Source organism: Manis javanica, chromosome 3 (genome assembly GCF_040802235.1).
Source record: "Manis javanica isolate MJ-LG chromosome 3, MJ_LKY, whole genome shotgun sequence".
Lineage (NCBI taxonomy): Eukaryota > Metazoa > Chordata > Mammalia > Pholidota > Manidae > Manis > Manis javanica.
Window position 1 is genome coordinate 148,274,704 of NC_133158.1, and position 14,636 is coordinate 148,289,339.

A 14,636-nucleotide genomic window follows, 5' to 3' on the forward strand; every position below is an offset into this window, starting at 1 on the left:
TTCCAGAGATTTTATTTTCTGAAGAAACATGGGCCTAAAATTAGAAGATATTATTTCTCAAAAGAAACTGGAAATTCATTTTCTAATGTAAAGTGCTCCAAATTTTTAATGATGGTGAATAATTCAATAAAAAAACATACTGGATAGGCTTACCTAGCCAAACTTGGTGTTTGGACCAACAGTTTATCACCTCTGAGAAAGTGCTGTGTAAATATTAGGTGCTATGATGATGGAGGTGATGGATGCTGTTTGAATGTTTTCTAAACAATGCTTTGAAATAATAACTGCATTTCAGTCACCCAGAAAATAACAATCTCATCTCATTCTCCTGATGCTAATTTAACCTCTCCATGGTGGCCTTTGCAGGAAGGTAGACAGTCTCTGCAGTGATTGGGGGCTAACACTTAACTCCTTGAGCAGTAGTTTGCTGTACCCCAAGCAACAGACCCAGCCTGCCCTTCATCAAAAGGTGGTAGGAGCTGCGTGGTCCTCTTCATTTGCATATCACTGTCCTTCAACAAAGGAGATGCGATGGGTGGAGGGAAGGATGGAAAATAAATGACCCAGTAGATAAGATCACATGCGATCTTATCAACAAATGAATGAATAGAGTATCATGGTTATATTCAAATCCATTTATTTTTATCAAATGATTTAAAAATTCAGTCTGATATTTTCAGTTCAATGAACCCCATGCTATGGAAATGATTTTTGTAAACGTCTCTGAGGCCTTGAGGCTTTTGTTTCAGCTTCATAAAGAACCACTAATACAATGTTCTGAGTTTTGCCCTCCAAATCAATTTATGTGACAACTTTAGAATAATTGCTTATAAGATATGCAGAGAAAGACTCTGAGGCAGTGGTTCCAGATGAGAGCTTTTTCTAACACGCGAGCATCCAGACTGTCAACCCAATGGCTTCTAGCAGTCTTACTTTCTGGAGCCCTTCCTTGTCTTTCTAGAATCTGTCCCACTAGTAGTGAAAATAAAGTATTCCTGAATTCATTTGCTTTATATTAACTCCTTTAAGTGGCAAAAGGGTGGGAGGCTGCTGCTTGGAGTTTTCCCTTTCCATTCTTGTTCATCGATTGCCTGTGTCTGTCTCTCCCCTTTATAACTGTGCTTGTGCATACATGCACATACTACACACATGCACACACACACTCACACTCAAGCATCCACAAATTCCAAGAGTCTCATTTTACCTCTAGACTGCTACTGAGAGGATGTCTTGTTGGGCAATGCTCACAAGGGCTTGAAGAAGGGGGAAAAGGAAAAGATCAACAGAGAGCATAATTCTCATCAGGTTTAAAGTTAATCTTTTAGAGTCATTCTATTTTACTTAGAAATAACTTTTCACGAGAAGGAATGCCTTTGGCGATGTTTCTAACTGTGGAAGAGTCTATATTGGCTTTTTATACAGGTTGGCTTGTTTACTCATTCAAGTAATGTTTCTTGAACCTCTTATAAGAGTCAGTGGAAATAGAACAACAACAAAAGAACCAAAACATCCACCTTTCCAGTGGCTGTAAGTGAATTAGAATAAAAACAGTGAGGTTATCTCAGAGGGCAAATTATAAGCAGCTGAGCGGAAAGAGCAAAAACCCATGACGAACAGGATTTTTATTTTAAGTGCACAAATGCTGTTTTCTATAACAAAACATAGGTTCTTACTTTAAAAATCACAATCTTAAAGAATGGGGAAGGACAAAGAAGGATCGGCAAAGAGTGAGAATGCATCCTCGCATCTACCATTTACTAGTGTTAAAGATAAATTGAGACATATTACAAAAAACTTACTTAAAAGAGTTTATTTGAGCAAAAATCAATTCAAATCAGCACCCAATTTAGCAGATACAAAGGAGCTCTGAGGAGGAGCTGTGCAACTGAAAGACATTTATAGGCAGAAGAGATCAGGAATGAGAACAATATAGTAGGCAAAATACCCTGGGTTGGTGATTGCGAAGTCACTTTCCTCTAGGGGTCATCAGGGGTCTTTCAGGCAGATGATCTCGCTGGTGCTGAGTTGGGGATTCTGGACTGAGTGGTTAAAATTCCCATTTCGGGGACAGCCAAAACTGTAACTGAGGCTTGGTTTGGTGACATGGGGCTTAGCACAGGTGACTCCATTCTGGGCCTGTTGTCTTAATTTCAACACCAGCCTTGCCATATTGGGAGGGCCCCTTTCTTCCCTACTAGCATCATCTCTTGTAAAGTGGGGTTAGTCCCTAACCACCGGATGGGACTATGGTGGAATTTAGATAATGTGATCTCAGGCAAAAACATTTTGTCCCCTGTAAGGTGCTACAGAAAATATTAAACTTGGGAGGAGTTGGGAAGAGCTGGGGAGGGAGGGAAGGCATGGGGAGACAAACACAACAAACGAGATGGCCCCGGGGAGAGGCACTGGCCCTGGCAATCACAGTACCTGATTTCCTAGCGCTTGGATGAGATCATGGCGGAAGGAGCCCCTGGAGCGGTGATATCCTCACTACCCTGTGTAACGCTTGGGTATCTCTGATTAAGTTTCAGCTCTGGACAGGCACCTAGGAGAACCAATCTGCCTTCCAAACTCACTCAACAGCCGGGTAACACTGGTAAGTCCTGCACTACACTGGGTCTCCAAATTTCAAGTGATTGGCTGTGAAATGCTTCTGAAGCTTAGGTGGCTGGAGGCGGGAGGTAGGCGGACACCTACCTGTCTAGAGCAGGTGATGCCTTCCTCTCTAGATGCTGCAAGTATCCTCACACCAGTGTCTACTTTGCCTTCTTTTGGGGTTTGAAAGATTCAGTGCAGTACAGTTTTATGTGCTCTAAAGAAAACATGAGAAATAGAGAATGTGTTGTAGCGAAGATGTATATATCAGATTATAAAATCAGAGAGTGGCAAGGGGCCCTAGAGACCAATGAAGCCAAGCTCCACATTTTGTAGGTGGAAGCAGGCTGCAGTGACACACCCCATCTCACCTGCCTCCGAAATGCTTGGCATGTTCTTTGCCTTTTATTCACCCCCACTGTGACTGCCTATGTGGTCTATAAATAAGCTTATCTTTGATCCATAAAGTTGAATTTATATGTCCATCTGTTTATCAAAAAGGACTATTAGTTTTATCTAATATTAAAGGTTTGTTGTACTCATTCCACATGTGCAGATCCATGTGTGTGCATTTGTGCACATACCTGTGTGCACATAGGTACATGTGTGTGTCTTGTTACCCAGCTGTGAGGGACGATCTGGCTCACTTCAATCGTGGTTCAGGCAAGAGGGAGCAGTCACTGCTCTAAATGGATAGTAAAAGACTGGTAGGTGAACTCAACCTGAGGTAACCAGGACCTGTAGAGTCATTTTGGTTTTTCAGTCTTTTGTAATATTTGACTTCATTTCATTTATGTTTCCATTTCAATTTCAAACTCTATTTAAAGTTCTTTTCCTCCCCCAGAGGTCACATTTGTCTATGGTTTTCCGGGTTTGTGTGTTGGCTGTGGGGGGTGTTGAGATGGGCATCTGTCCTTTATAAGCCCTGCTTTCTTTTCTAAGCCAAGCCCCTCTGCTGCTTTGGGACAGAGGGGGCGGGGGGGAGGCAATGAGTGAAGGTGCCACTGCCTCCCTGGGGGTTGGAGTTGTCCTCGCTGCTGCTCCCGGGCTGATCCAGGCTGCCAGCCCCACGCCTCCCTGCATCTGGCTGGCCGGGGTCACTGCCTCTCCTGCGGGTGCTGCTGCTGTAGGCTGTCCCACACTGGCACTCCCTGCTGCCCTGAGGAGGGGGTGGGGTTGCTCCTGCCAGGCCTCCTCCACCACACCCCTCAGCCCCCAAACAGCATTCAGCTCAGCTGTTGTCTGAGATGACCGGTCCATCTTCGAGGAGACCTGGTGCCCTTGTCTCTGACAACGGAGAAGTGTGGGCCACTCCGCTGCTCTCCCCTCTCCAGCCCCAGTTCACTTCTCTTGTCCCCTATGGGGGGTAGAGCAGCAAGTTGGGGCTTAGCAGACATGGTCCAGGGAGTGAACTGCTCTCCAGTTTCTTGCAGACACTCCATCTTAATAAAAGGCTTCCCTTGCAACCGCCTCACTTGACTTCGGAGAGTAAATAATGCCTGACTCCTTGGGCACTGCATTCTCCCAAAGGACAGGCTTCTTCCCACTTCATGTCTAATGTGACAGGGAGGTGGCATGCCTTTGAGGTCAAGTTGGTTCTGGGAACAGCCTGTGAGCCTGCATGCCCGGCTACAGGCTCCAACTGAGGGCTGATGATATCAGATCTCTAACCAAGAAACATCCTTTAGTGCCTTTGTTCTTGGTCTGAGCCTCTGCCACAAGTCTGGGACACCAGGAAAAAATGCCTCTTTACTTTCTGTTGCACAGCCATTTGCTCTGCTCTCTGTCAAAGAACTCAAATCAAGACCCCTCGTGGTTCAAGGTGAGAAATGCAGTCAAGAATCCCACTGATATTGCCAGCACATAATTCAGAGGTATGGATTTCAGTTTTAATGAGTAAATGTGTCCAATTTTCTCTACAATTTCTGTATTTGTATAAAAAGCTAAATTTTGCCTTAGTACATTGTTTCTGTGTTTTTAACTCTGAAGAGAAATTTCCAAGAAATAAGATTTTCAGCATAAATTTAGTTTGTTGTAAATAATGACTGGTAATTTAACATTTGTTTGTTTTAATTAATTACTCAAAGATTCTGTAGCCAGGAGAACTGAGAGCTGTTCAAGGAGATCCAGTTGGATCAGTCAATGGCCGAGGAGGGCTAGGTTCTAAGGCTACTGACACAGGGGGGCTTTCTACCACACTGGGGCTCACAGATTTCGTACTGTAAGTGCTAAAACCTGCACAAATCATCCTGAGGCCTGAACCCCAAATTTGGTGGTTTAATTGCATGGCAAGTCTACCCACATTAAGTGCAAGGCAGCAGGTAACATTCCTTGAAGTTTATGTGATGGTCTGTTAATTATTTTGGTGCAAGTGTCTACATGGAACATATGAGCCCATTGTCAATACTTTTGCAATGATGTAAGATTCCTGCAGTGATGCAGAAATACAGAAATGATGGCTCCAGTGAATTTCAATGGAAAATATACATGCTTTTAGTGGTGGCCAGCCAAGTGCCATCACTACTCATAGACAGAGAGAAGATTGTTTCCAATCTTCTGCACACATGGATTTAATTGCAGGCTCCATTTCTATGTGTACACCGTTGAGGAACTTGTGAGGGCAGACACTTGTGTATTGAATGACCAAACACAGGTTTTAAAAACGTTTTAATATCTGGCTTCATTAACTTTTAGCCGACACATAAATAAGTTCTTTTTTGGATTAAAAGTGGGTGGGGGACATAGTCAAAAAGATTGATGGGAGGGAGCAATATTCCTAATTGCCTCTTCATGGAGTATAAGCAATAATTTTGTTAAAGGCCTCTCTCTGAAAAGAGGGAAGGATGGTATTCATTCACTTCTCAGACATTTCAGGGACCCAGAGATGCCTGGTGTCACGGTGGCTCTCATTTCCCAAATCTCCAAAGCGGAGCATAAATAGAATCAAGAAGCCTCGTGGTCATGGAGGTAAACAAGGCTGCTGATCTTGAAGTAGAAGCAGCCCGGTACAGGTCAGCCAGCAAATGGGTGAAGAATAAGTGAAAGATCCTAGACAGATGCTTGGAAACCAACCATTTAGGGATGCAGTGACCGGCCATCTTGATGTCTGAACTTCAAAAATTACCCTAATTCTTCCTCAGAGAGACACCCAGATTACGGATGGCCTCCATAGCTCCTCCTTCGCTTCGTGTGGGCGATGCCCCAGCCTCCACAGCTGTAGATGGTTCTTTCTCCCAGTGTGTGCGTTTGTCAGGCGCTGTCTTCCGCAGCCATCACGCCGTGTCTTCTAAAGAAAGACCAGAGTCCTACCCAGCACAGGGCAGGGCCTGGTCCTTCAGAGGGACCTGTGTTAGTCGGCTCGGGCTGCCATCACAGAACTCCACTGGTGGCTTCAACAACAGGCCTTACATTTCTTACAGTCCTGGAGGCTAGAAGTCCACAGTGGACTGAATGTTTGTGTCCCCACCAAATTTGTATGTTGAAACCTTGATTCCAATGTGATGGTATTAGAAGCTGGGGCCTTTTGAAGGTAACAGGGTCATGAGGATGGAGGCCTCATGTATGGGGTGAGCACCCTTACAGGAGGCCAGAAAGCTAGCTCCACTGTGTGAGGATGTAATAGGAAGCTGGCAGTCTGCAAACACCCTGGGAAAGGCCTGCACCCAACTTTGCGGGCACCCTGCACTCAGTCTTCCAGCCCCCAGGGATACATTCCTGTTCTTTATAAGCCACCCAGTCCATGGTACTCAATTCTAACAGCCCACACTGAAGATGAAGTCAGAGCTCCAGGTGTGCAAACTCAGTCCTGGTGAGAGCTCTTCCCCTGGCTTGCGGGCGATGCCTGCTTGCTGTGTACTGACGTGGCCTGCCCTTTGTGTGCAGAGGGGAGCGTGCAAGGAAGGAGGCGCCCCGTGTCTCTGCCTCTTCTCATAAGGTTAGTAATCCTACTGGGCTAGGGCTCCACCCTTATGGCCTCCTTTAACCTTAATTACCTCCTTATAGGTCCTGTCTCCAAATATAGTCACACTGGCAGATTAGGGCTTCAACATATGAACACTGGAGATAGACAGCTCAGGACCCATGTGGAACTTCCATGTGAATTGATGTCTGCCCTTGCTCTGTGGGGCTGATAACTTCGTCTCTCATCTGACTTAACGCATTCTGGGATTCACCTCCCAGACTTTTACAACAGGCTTTATCCACACATCAGCTTTAGCCCCTCACCTGCCTCCTTCCTGCACACACTGCCTCCTCTGTGGTCTCAGATCCCCCTACTATGCTAGGACTGAGAAAGATTTAATCTCTACTCTTGCAATTCACAACAGACTAGAAAATTCACAATTCAAAATTCACAAAATTCAATATTCATACTCTAACAAGAAAACCCCAAAGTGTTTTATTACACAGTAGACTTTGATAGCAAAATATTTGTGAATAAATCTTACCCCTTTGGAAACTTTAAACCTCCTCCTGTTGGGGGCGATGCATTTATTCATTCCTACATTCATGCAGCAGTCATGTATGTTCTTCACAGAGAGAGTTTAAGTGCCTGTGGAGGGCCAACCAGGTGAGAAAGGAAAGTCAGGCAGGGGTCAGGTAATGAAGGCCTGGTGTTCCGTGCTGAAGACTTTGTTCTGCTGGTAACGGCGGAGGCACGGGCGGAGGGAGTGTTTCCTGTGACTCTGGAGTTGCTGAGCCCACGTGAGGGCGAGGGAGGGCTCTGGAATGACTCTGGGCTTCTGGCTGGTGAGCCTGAGGGCCTTTCTCTGAGAAGGGGAATGCAGAAGCCAGAGCAGGTCTCTGGGACGGGTGACAGTTTGCTCTTGGAGCGTGGAAGTTGAGAGGCCCTGGGGACATGCAGGTGGGGGGTCTGAGGGTCTGTGTCTCCACTGAGCCTGGGGGCTCGAGAAACTCACTCTTCCTTCTTGCCCTCTGCCTCTTCAGTACTGACTCCTGTCTGAGAACCTTTCTCCTTCCAACCAGCTGGTTGTCAGGCCGTCTCTGGACTCCTTCCCTCCTGAGGGCCTTGGGGGACTCCTCCCCTGCAGAGTCATTTTTATTCACCAGATCCATTTTGGCTTTGGCCTCCAAGTGTGACTATATTGTCACAATTTCTGTTGTCCTGCCCAGATTACCAGGCCCTCTCCTTCTACGTGCCCATGGGGGACTCAGCTGTCCTGTCCCAAGCCGTTTCTGCTTCAGGATGGACAGCCAGCTGCATCTCTTCACCCCCTAATGGTACCTTTGATAAAACACTGCGGAGCCCCTTAGCTCTTCCAGATACAGACCCTCTCTGGGGACATTTAGGCCCTGAGAAAGCAGGGAGAGAACACAAGGATGCTGCCATCACAAAGCCTTTTTGGAAAGTAGACCCAGCAGGACAAATAAATACATGATAAAGAATCAAGCCTCAGGAGCTCTGGGCCCTTTCCCAGAGCGAAGAGTACAGAAACCAGGCCAGGTCTTTGAAATGCATTATTGGCCTATTCATCATTTTGTCAGACTGGGACCAGAGACTCCCTTATTTCAGACTGGTGGAAACATAAACTGGAAGGCCCTGTGTTAGAATTGCAATATTAACAATAACAACAGTAATAGTTAATATTTATTACAGTTATTATGTGCCAGGCATTAAGCATATTCCATATATTACCTTATTTTATCCTCACAATGAGGCTATGAGGCACACACTGTCCTCATTCCTGTTTTACAGGATGAAGACACGGTGCTTAGGCACATACTCCTATGTGCCTCTCACAGCTTAGTGGTGGTGGAACTGGACTCCAAGCCTGGCTGCTCAGCTCGGGTGTTGCTTGTGTAGTGGGACGAATAGTGTCGCCCCAGAATTCATGTCTACTTGGAACCTCAGAATGTGACATAATTTGGAAAAGAGGTCTTGGCAGATTTTAGTAGTTAAGGTTCAGTCACACTAGGTTTGGATGGGCCCTAAACCCAGTAACTGGTCTCCTTACAACACAGCTGGGTGTAGACATGAAAGTCCACAGAGGGGAAGGCCATGTGAAGATCGAGACAGATGGGAGTGATGCGTCTACAAGCCAAGGAATGTGAAGGATCGTTGCAACCACCCAACTCTAGGATGATTCTCCCTTCGAGCCTCAGGAAGGAACCAGTCCTGCTGCCACCTTGGTTTCGGACGTCCGGCCTTCACAACTGTGAACTGTGAGACCGTACCTTCTTGCTGTTTTAAGCCACCCGATTTGTGGTACTTTACTATATAATACCCCTAGGACATTAATACACCATACTATGGCTGAATGGTTAATTTCCCAAATCATTTCCTAATACTCAAAAAGATCTGGTTTTCCAGATACTAGCCATCTTTCTCCATTTCAAATGTCATGGATGTCTTGATTTCACAAAGCTTATTTTAATACAGCCTCATTTCCTCCCTCATGCAAATCCCCTGGTTTAGTTATGTGTAAGTGTGCCATCTAGCGGCATGAAGCGAGAAGTGCATGCTATTTTTGGAAATGGCCAAGTGTATGATTTATATAGTCTCTATATGCTCCCTGAAGAATATTAGACAGAAAATCCTGCAGTAGAACTTCCCTAAATACCTGTTGTAGTGACATGGAGTCATTTAAGTCATTTATCAAAATCTTATCAAGGTTTTAAAAGGTAAAATTAAAACATTTATTTTAAGTCAGACTTAAGGCAGAAAAGAGCTTTTTCTGTATTTTTTCATTTGTCTGTACAATTCAGAGTTTATGAAGTAGCTTGCATTAACTCTTCTGTGAATATTTTATAGTCTTGTTGTAAGTTAAAGACCACACAGTTTTTCTTTTCTTTTTTTTATCAGAGCAATGCTGTGAGATGGATATTTTTATCTTATTTGTAGAGATGGAGAAATTGAGCCAGAGCAACTTGCTCCAAATTACATAAAGAATAATATCGCCAAAAATTAACCCAAGACTATTATACTGTTTTGGCCACTGAGCTGCTATACTTTAGTCACATAATGCTGCTAGTTTAAATAGTGAGTGCTTGTTGCACTGTTGGTCAAAATTGCCCAGTCCTTGATGAGGAGCATACTATCTCCACTAAAGTATTGTTCACATGGGAAAAAGGTCAAATGTGTTTTACACTTATTGGCAGAAAATACTTCTACAGAAAATGTAGGTCATGCTGTTTTACTTTCCTGGAAAAAAAAAATTAAAGATGGTTCTAGAGCTTCAATAGTAAAGGCCCACTTCCTAAATACATTCTTAGAATAAGAATTTAGAAGAAAAGAATAGAAATGATGAAAATACCCATTTATATTTGTGGTTTAGATTGAGTGGGTGACAAAGTACTCCTATTTCTATTGGTGTATGAGTACCTCGATTAGTTACATCTTTCAGGGAATTGTTATTTGGGTATATCTTGTAAAAAGGGAGGTGGAAGACTCTATTTGAATGTTTCCATTGGTTAAAAACAATTCTAAAATGTATCATTGAGGTATTTTAGAATTTAGAATTTCCAGAAATTTCTGAATAAAATGAATTGGGGAAAAATTGTTTTAGTATTTAGAGCTCTTTCTTTTAGGATAAGTTAACATTTTGCTGAACTATGACACATACTCATACAAAGTTGACATAAACCAGCTAGTTGGAGCCAAGAGAATATTAATCTTCTTATGCTGTTGGCTTCCTCAAAATCTTAGTGTTCTCTCCTTGAAATGTGAATTTCCTCCAATTTCAAGAAACAGCAAGTTTAAGAGGGCCTCTGAGAAACTTATCTTCCCACCAGCAAGGGGAATGAATATTTTTAAATGATGAATCTGCTTTAGCTGTATTAGACTTATGTAGGAAACTGGGATTAGGACGTTGGAGGAGGTGAGGGGTATCTACTCATTACAGTAGTTGAAATGATTAATATTGACCTTTATGCCAGGATCTGAACATGTTTCCTTGATTGTTTAAAAGTTAATTCCATCTCCAGGAAGATATAATTGAATTTTTTAATAGTGCTGAAACTGCCTGGCCAAAAACTAAACTCCCCCCTGCCCCATTTTCTTACGTGTTCTTGTCAAAAATATAAGATACCTGTTCTGCTCAATTGGTATGCCTTTCAAATGGTGAGATGAAATGCATTTTACTAGTTACTTTGTTTTTTTAAACAAAAAGTTGGTTTCTTTGTAGAAATTGGTAAGATGGTTCTAAAATTCAAATGGAATTACAAAATAACTAGATTAGCCAAAACAGTCTTGAAAAAGAACAAGTTTGGAAGACTCACACTTCCCAATTTCAAACCTACAGCAAAATGATGGTAATCAAGACCGTGTAGTACTGGCACAAGGACAGATATACAGAAAACTGGAAAAGAATTGAGATTTCTAGAAAGAACCCATATATTAATGGAGCTTTGAGAAAGGTACCAAGGCCATTCAATGTAGAAATAAAAGTCTTTTCAATAAATGGTGGTGGGACAACTGGAGAGCCACAAGCAAAATAATGAAGTCAGACCCTTACTTCACATCACACAAAAAAGTTAACTCAAAATGGATTAGAGACCTAAACAGAAGAGCTAAAACTTCAAAACTCTTAGGAGAAGAAAACATAAGCTCCCAAAGAAAAACAGATAAATAGGGCTTTATCAAAATTAAAACTTCTGTGCTTCAAAGGATACCAAGAATATGAAAAAAACCCTCCAGAATGGAAGGAAGTACTACAATTTGTGTAGCTGGTAAGCAGCTAGTAGCCAGAATATATAAAGAATCCTTAAAATTCAACAATAAAAAATAACCTAATTTTAAAATGGCAAAGGATCTGAATAGACATTTCTCCAAGGAAGATATATAAATGGTCAGTAAGCACGTGAAAAGATGGTCAATATTATTAGTTATTATGAAAATTCTAATGAAAATCATGAGATACCACTTTATACCCATTAGGATGGCTAGAATCAAAGTCAGATAATAACAAGTGTTGATGAGGATGTGGAGAAATTAAAACCATCATACAAAGCTGGTGGGAATGTAAGATGGTGAAATCACTTTGAAAAACAGTCTAGCAGTTCCCCAAATGATTTAATATAGAGTTATCATATGACCCAGAGCTTCCACTCCCATGTATATACCCAAAAAAAATTAAAACATAATCTAGAGAAAAATTTGTACGTGAATGTCCTTTGAAGTATTATCCTTAATAGTCAAAGGTGGAAACAGCCCAGATAGCCATCAACTGCTGAATGAATAAAATGTGATACATGCATATAATGAAATATTATTCATTTATAGAAAGGAATGAAGTACTAATGCATGTTCTAACAGATATGAATGTTGAAAACATTATGATAAGTGAATGAAACAGTCACAAGAGATCCCATATCATATGACACCACTTATATATAATGTCTAGAACAGGGAATCTACAGAAGCAGAAAATAGATTAGTGGTTGTCTAGGTCTGGGAGTGAACTGGCAGGTAGGAGGTGATAGTTGAAGGGTGTGGGGTTTCCTGTAGAAGTGATGAAAAGGTTCTAAAATTGACTGTGCTGATGGTTGCACATATCTAATATACTAAAAACCATTAATTATACACTTTAAATGGGTGAATTGTATGTTATGTGAACTATTATCTCTAAGCTGTTTAGAAAAATACAGTGATATTAGTAATTTTAGTAATTTAATTAGCTCTCATTTCTCTAAGATTTAATGTTGTTATAGGGAGAATATTTTACAGTGTTAAGAGGCACAGTCACATTTAGCCTACATAAATAGGATAATTTTTCTACATGGAAATAGAATGATAGTGGATTGTGCTACATCCAACACTGCCTTTTTGTAATGATAAGTGAAATATTTCACCAAATCTCCCCGGGCTGCTCCTCCTGGCAGCTCCCTTGGCACCTCACGCCTGGAATGCTACAACTCTTCCTCTGCTCTCCCCCACCTCTTCTAAGCTTTCTTCCCTGAAGCCCTACCTGGAGCCCAGATAAGACCTTTAGAGGCCCAGGGACTGAGGATGTGATGGTCACATACTCCTTATCTCTCTTCTTACATAATTCAACATGAAGTATCACTCATCTGTAAAAGATACAAGTCACATCTAGGTTGAAACACACTTTGGTTTGCAAAATCCTAGATAAACTTGGCAAAGTTTAATATTTTTCCTTTTGTGGGGGACCCTGCTTTGCTTATATCCTGTAATACTTAATTTTCTTCTTAGATCATGCACCTGAGTTTGCCATGCTGATCTTCCTCAAAATTAATATAAGGGGCCTCATTCCACCTCACTCTTCTCCTCCACCCTCAGCCTCACCTGACAAATGTTCCTTCTTTCTCCATGACAAACTCATGCATTTGTCTCCTCTGAAATGGCTACTGACTCTCTCTGATGAGCCCCTAACCAGCAGTTCTCTAAGGCCCAGCCCAAATCATGCCTCCTCCAAGGACAGAAACACTTTTTTAAACCCCACTTTTCTTGACTCATGTACAATGAATAACATGTGTTTTATTTTTGTTTATTAGTAACTGAAAATCTGAAAAAGCCAGGTAGCTTTCTATAACACAATTCAAGTCTCTTTTTAAGTACTTCATTTTAGAGGCCTTATGATCTGAAGGATATAGACATTGGAAATATTTCTTGGTAAAACAAAATTAAAAAATCAAGAAAGATTTTCTTGAACAACTTTCCCTGGATGATGCATGGACTGTTAAAGCAGTATTTTTTAGACTGATTACACTTGGCAGAGTTTTCTTTGGGGAATATTTTAGACTCATGTACAAGGAATAATTTTTACACTGAAACTCGCATCTAACTTATTTGATGTTTCTATTTTCTCAGAGATGTTAGCAAACATAAAAATGAAAAAATATTGGTGTATATCAAAAAGAATATTTTTGATCTAGCATTTTTACTAGAAACACATCATTGCTTTATAATACAGAAAGCCAATTATTTTACATTCACAACAGAATTGTTTAAATCACATAGCATCAAGAAAAGCACTCAAAAAGAATAAAAATGATTGACAAAAGACTCAGATTGCTCTTATACTATACATTCTAGCTTAGAAATTTTCTGATTTTGCAGAAAGGCTGTTTCCTTTCATTCCTTCTTCCCAGAGATATAGGATGTTTTTGGTGGGAGGGACCAGTTACTTATGAAATTTTTATGGGATATTCCTGCCCCTCTAGTTCTTTCTTTATGACTGGATTTCAGTTTCTGCTACAGACATGTTACATGATGATGGGAATTGATCATTCATTATGGCTGTGAAAGGAAAAAAAAAAAGAAAGCTTAATCTGTCTTTGTGCTTAGTATGGTAAAAATAGTAGGTACTGAACTAGTTCCCAATGGAGGTGCCACTTAACCCAATGCTGCAAAGTCTCTAATCTACTTTAATATCACTCCTGTAGATAATGTGAAATTAACATGTGCTAGTTAATTCAAGTTCTAAAACTAGATTTTCCCTGAGAATCCACACTGCATGGGTAATCTGCTACTAGAATATCTGCCTTGGGGAGTCTGGGGAAAAAGAGGGTGGAGTAGGAAGGTGAGGTGGAGACCTCCTCCCACACACACACCAAGGGAGCAGCTACAGCAAATACAACTGACCCTGAACATGACCTGAGACTGCAGAACCTGGTAAAGAAAGAAAACCACACAAAGCAGGGTGAAGTGTCGGAGCCATGATGACTTGGGATCCCAGCCTTTCCCCCATCCCACCCCACAAGTGGGAGAGGAAAAGAGATGGGAGGGTATGCACACCTGGCCCTGGAGATCTGCTCTGGGAACATGAGTCCATGTTGCACTAGGCTCTGGTGATTAATGGGGCTGGGTACCAGGAAGAGTTGGAGCACTCTGGGAGGCTGACACTCCACACAGTTGCAGAGGACAGGCACGCTGGTTGGGTGCTTGTGGGAGCCGTAGATGCGCCAGCCCCTTCACTGGCTGCTCAGCCCTGCAGTGTGCTTCTCTATGTATCTGCCCACCTGCCTGGATGGTCTGCTTGGCTCAGCAGTGGTCAGACTTTGCTGTCTGGCAGGTGGAGGGAGGATTTCCCAGCTTTTCTGGCCCTCTCTCAGCCCAACTGGGG

At 42.2% G+C, this 14,636-nt stretch overlaps 1 long non-coding RNA gene across 1 annotated transcript in view; it reads left to right on the forward strand.

Annotated features, from left to right (window-relative positions):
- Positions 1-4,233: 4,233 nt before the first annotated feature.
- LOC108409422 (uncharacterized) overlaps positions 4,234-14,636 on the forward strand; it is a 44,582-nt gene continuing 34,179 nt past the window's right edge. Inside the window, exon 1 of the long non-coding RNA XR_001856214.3 lies at positions 4,234-4,469. This is a non-coding gene — a long non-coding RNA (uncharacterized lncRNA). The remainder of the gene's footprint in view (positions 4,470-14,636) is intronic.